Source organism: Oryzias latipes, chromosome 2 (genome assembly GCF_053564925.1).
Source record: "Oryzias latipes strain Hd-rR chromosome 2, Olatipes_Hd-rR_3.1".
NCBI classification, from domain to species: domain Eukaryota; kingdom Metazoa; phylum Chordata; class Actinopteri; order Beloniformes; family Adrianichthyidae; genus Oryzias; species Oryzias latipes.
In genome coordinates, this window is record NC_136238.1 from 48,584,796 (window position 1) to 48,595,310 (window position 10,515).

General features: G+C 40.0%; 1 protein-coding gene and 1 long non-coding RNA gene across 2 annotated transcripts in view; both read right to left on the reverse strand.

Moving 5' to 3' along the window:
• LOC144989034 (NLR family CARD domain-containing protein 3-like) overlaps window positions 1-10,515 on the reverse strand; it is a 242,440-nt gene that overhangs the window by 85,674 nt on the left and 146,251 nt on the right. The gene's annotated exons all lie outside the window — the stretch shown is intronic.
• On the reverse strand, window positions 4,734-7,578 carry LOC144989471 (uncharacterized). Its single transcript, XR_013653689.1, has 2 exons — window positions 5,358-7,578; window positions 4,734-5,174 (listed from the first exon to the last, which is right to left on the reverse strand). It is a non-coding gene; the product is annotated as an uncharacterized LOC144989471 (long non-coding RNA).

Genomic DNA, 10,515 nt, shown 5'->3' on the forward strand with positions numbered 1-10,515 from the left:
GCATCCTTTCAAGCTGCATCACTGTGTGTGTGTGTGTGTGTGTGTGTGGGGGGGGGGGGGGGGGGGGGGGGGGCTGCACGGACAAAAACAGGAAAGCTCTACAACGCACAGTGAGAACAGCTGAGAAAATAATTGGTGTATCACTCCCCTCCCTGCAAGACATATACACCACCCGCCTCACCCGCAAAGGCATCACAATCGTAAATGAAGCAAGCCGCCCTGCACACAGTCTGTTCAGCCTCCTGCCCTCTGGAAAGACGTATAGGAGCCTCCGCTCCCGCACTACCAGACTCACCAACAGCTTTATCCATCAGGCTGGGAGACTGCTGAACTCACCCCCCCCTCCCCACTAACAGCGCCAGCCAGCAGGACCACCGGAATAGGACAAACACCCCTCCTCCACTAAGTGTTGAAGGACAAACACTTAACTGAACTGAGATTTCAAATAACTACCTCTGCATATGCAACTGCACATGTAAATAACAGGTATTCCTACCAACTACCTTACCTACAACTAGTGTACCTCCCAGTACACTACCTGTAAATGCACACTGTTGGCTCATGTTGCTTTAAACAACCTGCACCTTATTTTCACATATTTATTGTTTTCACATTTTATTATTTATCATTACTTAGAGATTAGGCCTGTTTCTTTGTAGTGGATCTGCACTTTACTGTTGTTTATGTCTACGCACGGGACTGTGAGAAACGTAATTTAGATTCCTTTGCATGTCAAGAACATGTGAAGAAATTGACAAATAAACCTGACTTTGACTTGTATGGACTAAAACCGTAAAACTGACAATGAAAGAAACACTGCAAAATGACATGTACTCAAAGAGTAAAGTTGGAAAATAATTACTAAAATTGTTTTTGTAGGTGGTCATCCAAGCCGTGGAGGAGGTGCAGCTAAAACTAATAGCCGTCAGGGAGGGGAGAGAGAGAAAGGGGGCCTGGAGCTGCTCCTAGAAGACCATGAGACCTTAGATGTAGGTGAAGAGCTCTGGAACTCTCTGGAGCACTCATTCAAAGATGGGCCTCTCACCATTTAGGCTGAGAAAACGGGGAAGAGGGTGTCAAAAATAACAGTCATTAACTAATCATCCATCTTCTTAACCGTTTATTCCCTTTCGGGGTCACGGGGTTGCCGGAGCCTATCCCGGTCACTTGGGCGTAGGCAAGGGATAGACAGGTCGCCAGTCTGTCGCAGGGTAGAATATCCTCAATCACAGATCCATTCACTCTCACACTCACACCTATAGACCTATATTAGAGTTGCCAATTGACCTATGAATGGGTGGTGGGAGGAAGCCGGAGACCCTGGAGAAAACCCACGCATGCACAGGGAGAACATGCAAACTCCACACAGAAAGGTCCCCCACTGATGTTGTGTTTTTCATGTCCCCCAGCCAGGACGTGAACCGGGGGCCTTCTTGCTGTGAGGCAAGAGCGCTAACCACTGCGCCACCGTCCAATAACTAATCATTTTTTTAAATTTATTTATTTAATGAAATGTAACAAAATAAAAGTGTATTTGTTACTATTATTAATTATAATTTATCATATTTAAAATAGAATTTATTATTATTATTTATTTATTTAAACTAGTATTTACTATTATTCTTTATTGATTTTATTTAAAATAGCATTTATTATTATTATTTATTGATTGATTGTATTTAAAATAGTATTTACTATTATTATTATTAAAGTTTAGCCAGTAGTTGTGGAAGTCATTGTTGAACATTTACTTTGAAAAAATGCAAGGCAGCCGTCTTAACATAAGACCAAATAAGAAGAACAGATGAAGAGACTCACACAGACTGTAGAAACAAAGACTGACAACAGTTTGATCAAAAATGCCATTTCTGTCTTCAGGTCCAACATTCAAGCCGGACCCTCTTGTGTTTGCACTGTGTGTCTTGTTTCCAAACCAGGTCCTAGTCTGCAGAAGGTCCAGTAATGTAACACACCCAGCAGTCATTGAACCGTGTCTGACAGGTAAATACGTCCACGTGTGTGAAGGTTCCTGCAGAGACCAACCATGTTTAGTTCCTAGTGAGGGACTTTGTGTGCTATGCTGAAGGTCCCCCAAAGAGGAGAGATAGGGCACACAACCTGAAGTTGAGACAGTAGAAAGACAATTCATGGATTCCATCCCATCTGGCTGTGTACCAGCAAAGGCCGACTGCATGAAATGTTTGGCAGCTGAACCACAAGCTTCAAGTACAAAAACGTGGCAACTTTTTAAATATTATGTCCAACATAGAATTTCTATTGAAAAGGGGAAGAAAAAAAGAAACCAAACCCAATGGTTAATAATTCTGTCCATGTGTTTGGTGTTTAAATGTTTTTCTAAATCCAGAAAAAGTCCCAAGTACTCGACCACATCCAGTCTGAGCACATTTAAGTCGTATATTTTTCCCATCTACATTACCATGATCTACTCATAAATGCCCAACAAGTGTATTTGAACTCAACTCAGTGACAAACAAACACCTCATCTCAAATAGACGTGTTCATGAGCTAATGAAGCAGCCCGGCCCCAGCTTCTGCAACACGGGGGCTCTCCTTCACTTCCCAACATCGTTGTTGTAGACAGTTGTCTGGATGAATGTGAACATGCTGCGTAGCATTGGGTTGTACTTTGTAGCAAAAACACAATTTGCCTTGAAAAGTTCATCAAAGACACCAAGTGAGGAAGCCGACCTGCAAGCGATGACATTTGTGTAAAGGGTGATAGAACTGGTGGATTTCTTTCCTACTTTGTCCTACAGCCAGGAGATCGGGTGGAGTGCTGGACGTGATGCAATCAAGATGTTCTTGAATGTTGGTTCCTGTCAAATAAGAAATGAAAAACACATTGAGGCTTCTACAATGACACTGCAGTAACATTTCATTCCAAAAATTACTTGTAGAGCTGGGAAATAATGTATTTGGGCACAAGAACATTTGTGGTGCTAATCAATCATGGTATCTGCACATGTATTCTCAACATGACAGCACCAGGCGCATTGCTGAAAATAAAAACACACCTTCTTGAAGACCACCAAATGCTTTTCTGCTTGGGAAGCAGACACTTCCTGGTCTTTTACAACCTTGGGCAGAAGGAGGAACAAGGTGCAACAGCAGCAGAATGGATGAGGTCACTGTCCCACCCTGTGAATACACAAACATTTATTTCAAGTGGAGCATCGGCAAAAGTCAGACAAGTAAAAGAAAGAAATGGGAACTATTGCAAAACGGTAGTTGAAACTGTCCTAATTTACAGAAAATGAATAGAGTTTCTACTGCCTGTAACTCTACCAATGCTGTCATCCACTTCAGCTCCACTGTCAGGGTTATCAGCTGCAGGAGGAGATCTTCAGACTCACTGCTGGTTTGCAGCTTTCTCCATTGTTGTCGTCCATTTTTTTTAAAGAACGTGTTACTTTTTTATCTATTTAATACTTATAAAGTACATTTCAAAACCATTTAGAGGTCAAACGTCTATTAACATTAATGTCATCATTTTTCATAACCGGTCCTGGAGAAAGGGTCACTAAGACGGTAAAGACGCTCACCATTCCCCCTGGCAGACATTTCTTTCACATGTCTTGGTGGTGACGTCCTGCAATACAAAGAAATAAATGAGTTGAATGCTTCATGCTTTGCTAAAGATGAGAATGACATGTTAATCATACACTGAGTCTACTAAGCCATGATGATGAATTAGCCATTCTTCTCTGTCATGTCAGCAGCAGTATGTCAACCATCTTTCTTCTGGTTTCATCTGTTAAATACAGAGTTTTAGGGCCAGTTTACAAGAATTTTTTTTAATTAAGACTTTTATTAAGTCGTTAATTTACGAGAAAGTTATAACTTTTAAATTATGAGATTTTAATCTCATAATTTTTATCTCATAAATTTACGACTTAAAATCTCGTAAATTTACAAGAAAAACTCATAGATTAACAAGGAAAAATCCCCAAAGGTTTCCGTTTATCGGAGCCTAGCTTGAAGATGAAATATGTAGAGCCTTTTGTGAAGCTTTATTTCCAGATAGGTTTAAAAAAAACAGATTCTGAACTCAGAGACACGTTTGGGTGTAGAGGATCACTGCAGCTTTTATTCTCCTTTTCATTCACATAACCTGAAGTTCATCCGTCACCTTACGTCATAAACCTGTCATCTGAACACCAATGCAGAAGTAAACAGTGTTCTATACGCCCCCTCCTCCAGATGAAATGTCCCGTTTCAGCATAAAACAATAAAGAGGAATGAAAATAGTCTGTTATTTTAGCATTAGAACGTTGAAAATGCCAAAAAGTGTTCCTCCTCAGACGGAAGCTTCACACAAACGTAGAGATCTGGTCTTTAATGGAGGAAGAAAGGATGAAGGTGGACATCTGCAGGGTTACGGGGAACTTCATCGACGGGCTGGAGAGATCCTGCAAACCAACCATCAATGAATAAAACCTTAATAATTGTAAATCAAACTAATGAGCTTCCAGACATTTGGAACGTTATCAAGAAACATTCAGCTCACCTGTTCAACAAGGTTCAGTCGGTCTGCTCTGCTGCGTTCACTTGCTGCTGCACTGTATGCTCACTTCCACTTTAACCTTGTAAATTTACAAGGTTTTTTAGTGTAAATTTAAGAGACTTTATCTTGTAAATTTACGACTTAAAGTCGCGTATTTTTTTATTTTATTTTTTGTGGCCCTAAAACGACGTCGTAGTGAAAGACTTACTTCCATTATATTCATTTATTATTTGTTCCCCACCAGGTTTTTGGGTAACATGGATTCCATCAACTAAACACACAGATGTAATACCCATCCCATGTCACTAGAGGACTATCCACACACACAGTTAAGAGTCGGGAAAAAAAAGTTCCTTACAGTGAAGAAAAGGGGTTAGTCTTTTTTTTTCCAGGCCTGATCGATGCTCGGCTGCGTTGTGGCAAAAAACCAAAGAGGGTCTTTTCAATTGCTAAGCAAGCAAGAAAGAAACCGTGCACGTCCTCACGTAGCTGATGGTTAGAAACTGTTGGCGGGAGAAAATCTCTGCAGGCGAACTCAGCGGTATCCGACTGCAGCGGGACAGAGGAGGCGGGAATCTCTGAGGCCTGGGGGTTGGAATCAGCTCAGCTCAGGTGTGCTCGGTCTCCCACAGGGTCCAGATAGACTCGTCTATGGTCAAATGCAGAAAAGTCCCCTTTAGAACTTTGGACATTTGCTTTGGGTCGTTTTTACCTAGCATAGACTAACCAACACGTTACAGCATGCTAAAGCTAGTCGCAATTAGCATTTTTAGCTGCATATTGTAATGAATAAAACGAGCGGTTAAACACATTTAAGAAAATTATTACTTACATAACAACAGTTTCCACATTTCTAAACAGAAAGTTGACTCTGAAAACCATCGTAGCTCCAAGAATTCAGCCTCAGCTCCGCTCCTCACCAACGTCTGACTCTCTCTGCCCGGCAGTGAAACGATTTTTGGGGATGTATATAATGAGTGACAGGGATACACAAGTCTTGAAAAACCTTCCGCTTTGGATAATAGAATGCGGCCAAATATTGATAGGCCACGTCCCAACCATTGATTTAAAGTTTTGTTGTTGTTGTCTAATTCTATTCTCTTTAAATTTATTTGGAAAAATAAGACTCACTATATACGAAAATCACAATTGGTCAGAGATTATAAAAATGGCGGCTTAAAAGCTTTAGATGTTGAATCACAGATTGTGGCTTTTAGAATGAAATGGTTAAAAGGCTGTATTTCCCAGCCTCATTCTATGTGGTATCATATCCCAAACAAACTCTTCGGTAAGATCGGGGGACTGGAGTTTTTGCTGAAGTGTGATTATAATATTTCAAAAGTACCAATAAAACTATCAAACTTTTACAAACAAGCCTTAGAATTTGGGAAGATGCTTTTCAACCATAACTTCTCCCCTCACAACACTGTTTTATGGAACAACAGATTTATAACTGTAAACAAGAAATCCTTGTTTATGTCTGAATGGTATGATAATGGTGTGTATTTTGTTCATGACTTGATGCGTACTGATGGAAGGCTGTTATCATACTATGAATTTGTAACCAAATACAAGATTAAGGATTCTAGTAACTGTTATAACAAAGTCTGTAAAGCAATTCCCATACCTCTACTTAATCTCATTCAAAACATACTACAATACAATGAAATCAAACCACAACTTTCGGAGCTGAAAATTAATAATATTCCCCTAAAAGATAAAAAATGCAACAATAAATTAATAACTCTAACCTTTAAACAATTAATTTTCTGCAACTTTAGTATAAACAATAGATGCGATTTAGAAACCACCCAAATGAACAAATCTTTTTCTTTATACACAAAGTACCCACTTCCACCTAAAATGAAAGAAACGCATTTTAAAATAATATCTAAAATTTACCCTGTTGGAGATTTTTTACATAAAAGATTCAAATTTGAATCGGAACCATGCATATTCTGTTCATCTGAAACTGAAACATTAGAACATCTGTTTTACAGTTGCAACCAGGTTAAAATATTTTGGTCTGATATACACAATTGGTTGTCACTCAAAATTTTAAATATTCCCTTTTTTTCCTTATATGATGTTCTTTTCTATATGGAAAATCTGGATCCGGGAATTTCTGATGTCATTAATGTTGTTATTATTTTATGCAAACATTTCATTCATTTGTGTAAATGGAAAAATACATGCCCTCTATTTAGTATTTTTTTGAATTATTTTTCTGATTATTATAAGTGTCTTAAATGCATTCCTAACAAAAACAAGAAAACTACAGTCATTTATCAGAATATATCAAAAGTATTATTATTTTGAATTGTTTTGGCCTTGCCTTTGCCTATTATTTCATTTTTGTTTCTTTTTCTTTCTATATGTGCATTTATAACGTTTGTTCACCCTAATTTGGTTTGTATATGAGCATCTATAAAAAAAAAAAAAAAAGGCACACACATTGTTAAAAATATTACTATTTTTCGTTTTTTTCAGTCTTATATGTGTGTTTGATATTAACAATTGTTTATTGAGCAAGTAAGTGACTGTGAATGTCTGTAAATTGAAAAATGCAATAAAGTTTGTTTAAAAAAAAAAAAAAAAAAAAAAGAAACGATTTTTCAGATCGTTCTTCTTAGGACACACCCACTTATCTCTGATTGGATGGATCATTATACAGACAGATTACACAGCAAATCACATCTCAGAATGACAAAAAAAATACATACAGGTTAGGTTGTGGGGCAAACTAAAACTTTTACAACATACTAGACCAACAAACTTGATTTCCAATGAAACTTTAAACAAAAAACAACTTGTTAACCAAACCAACAAGTGGCCATTGAACATTTTTAATAAATAATACATTTTTATCTTTTAATAGTAGCTTAGTCTGTTTTATTTTTTATTTTGACTGGGCTACACAGAGAAAAGAACTTAAGCAAATTAAAAAGGTCATCAACTAAACAAGGATTGGACAATAGACTAATTTCAGTAATTTAAGCAATATTTATTTTACAGGTTCATATCCTTAAAAATAGTTATTTGATTATAATAATTCTTACGTGCTTGGCCTCTGAGTCCAGCCTTAGCCGTTTACTGGATGGACTCTGAATAGACGACGATGTCTTGAGAATCAGATGAATCAAGGGATGATTGATGATTGCTCAGAAGATTGTAGCATAGGAACAGAATCTGAAAGAAGACATCAAACAAGTTCTTTTATCAAAAAAATTAAAAATGTAATTCTCACAAACCAGTGGCATATTTGGTGGTTAATATCCGACAGAAGGATCCTTAACTACATCCTGAAACACATGATCATCTAACTCAGACCCAAAGCTGTCAACAAACTTTCCACCTTTGGTCACAGCAAGGACAACACATTTTGCAAATGGTGCAAGGAAAAAAACAATATTGTGTAAACCAGATTCATGAAATAATATTCTTCAAACACCAACATATCTAAGAAGTCAAGGACAAAAAAACATCCATAAAGGAATGTGTGAATTAGAAATAAGGAAAAAAATACTATCAATTATAGTTAGGACTCAAAGCTTTCAATTAAAGGCTAATTTGTAATATCAATCTGTTTCCTGCAATCCTAAACTCTTTTAGATCAAGCTCCGTTGTTCTCACATCACCAGTCTGGTCTTCATCAACATGGTTCCTGCAGCTCATCAGTTCTCAAAATCTTAAAAAGGTTCAATGTTACGGCAATGACACAAAGAGCAAACATGTCCTTTACAATAGAGCATATCAGATGTTCATTATATATATATTTATTCATTTTCTTGACCGTTTTCCCTTTCGGGGTCACGGGGCTGCTGGAGCCTATCCCGGCCACTTATGGGCGAAGTCAGGGGACAACTATTATATATATATAATTGAAGACCAGTTTGAGGGAGTTGGTGGTATTTTAAGCTAGGTTTTCACTCGACCATGTTAGCCGTCTAGTGATTGAAATACTGAAGATAAAATACTGCAGGGAACAACCAACAACCCTGTTTATTTGATATAATATATTTTTGAAATACAAATATAAAAAAGTTATTACACAATAAATATTCCTCGCCGTAGTTTTGGGTGGTAAATGACATGTTGACCAAAATCTCCAGGAATGGTTTGATTCAAATGTGAAGAGGTGGGCGGAGCTTCGTCTCCCCAGCATGTCCTGGGTTTTCACCGGGGGCCTCCACCCTGAGGGGACATGCCAGAGCCCCTCCCAATGGATGTGTCCAGGAGAAATCTGAACCATTCATCTTTCTGTCCGTTTGCTTTGAGGCCCAGATCCTCACCTGCTGCTGGCTTTGGTTCAGCAGCTGCTGACTGGAACGCTGAAGCTCAGAGCGTCCGGCGCTTTGATCTTCTGCACATTCAAGTGTGGAACAGATGCAGAGAAAAGCTCCAAAGTTCTCAGAGGAGCATTGATTCAGCAGATCTTTAGTTTCTGGAGACGACTTCAATGGAAGAATGAAAACCACATGGATTCAAGCTGAAACTCTGTCAGAGTCAATAAAGGTTTTTCAAAGACAAAGCTCTCCTTCACTGTCAACACACACAGATGATCAGAACAGTTCCACATGTGTGTGCATGTTCTGGGAAGTTCTCCGGTTCCTCTGATCACGGCTCCAGCAGCGTGTTTCAGGAACACGGATGATCCAGAACATGGGATCAGACTGAAGTCAGCAGCTTTCAGCTCCTTTTGGGCTTCAAGCCCAGAAAGAAGACAGAAATGTGAGGAAGGCAGAGAACATGAAGGCTTCCTGACAGCAAAGAGAAGTTGGAGCCAGAAAGACTGGAACCGGATCAGGACCGACTCTGGACAGTCCTTTTAGTGGTGGATCCAGACAGAAGCAGCAGAGACGTGAGCTTTGAGGAGCCACTCTGCAGCTTGACCCTCTCAGATGTCAGCAGCTGTTTGTGTCCTCAGATCCAGTCAGACACCAACATGTTCCTCAGAGAACAGCATGTCAGCACACACTGCACACGCTTGGATCCATGCAGACGTGTTGGAAGCCAGAGCTTCAGGCCTTCAGGCCTTCAGTGGATCTGTCCGTTCATGCTGAATGGGAGCAGAAGAACGTCTGTTTCAGCTCTGCTGCTTCAGCTCCACTCAAACTGCTGGGAACTCCAAACTCTCTCAGAGGAGAAAAACAGCAGAAAGCTTTCTGCAGCTGCTCTCACAGTGGATCTTCCTCTGTCTTCTTCAGCAGCAGATGATGAAGAGTCACTTTCTTCAGGTTCCTCTCAGTCCTGACCTTCATTCCTGATGGACCAAAGCAGACTGACAGCAGCTCTTTAGCAAAAACAAAGAAAACTCTGCAGTTTCCCAGAAACCTTCTGAAGCAGAAAAACCAGGAGACTTCCTGTCTGTCTGTCTGTCAGTGTTGGAGTCTTCCTCCATCTTCAAAGGATGAAGCTTTCTGCTTTGGAACCTTCCAGAAAGCCTTTTGAAAGCCTCCTGATGATGCTGGAGGACAGGGAGGAGTCAGGAGGATGCAGGAGCTCCCAGAGGAGGAGAGGCAGGAGGAGCAGAGGGAGCGGCTGCTGGAGCAGAAGCAGCTGCAGACGCACTTTTGGCTCTGGGCTTCAAACTTTGATCAGGAGGAAGAGGAGGAGCTAAAGAGGAGCAGGAATGCTGGGAGTGGGACTGGAATTCACACTGAATCCAACATTTAGGGACAAAAATGGCGTCTTCCAGAAAGAAACAGCTGAAGGTCAAATCTGCTGTGAAGAAGTTTGGTTTAGTCCAGACGTGTTGGACTTCCAACTGTCATTTCCACCAACAACACCACCAAGAGCTTGTTCAGCTGGACCACAACAACACATGACAACAACACACATGTCTACATGGAAGTGACAGTGTGGCGGCGCTGCTCACATCACGTCTGACTTTTGACCTCACACTGAACGTGGCCTCTGCCGCCACGGCGACTGAGTGGAGCGGCTCCACGGCTGCTGGTGGTGTTCCAGGTGATGGAGGATGTTTTCCA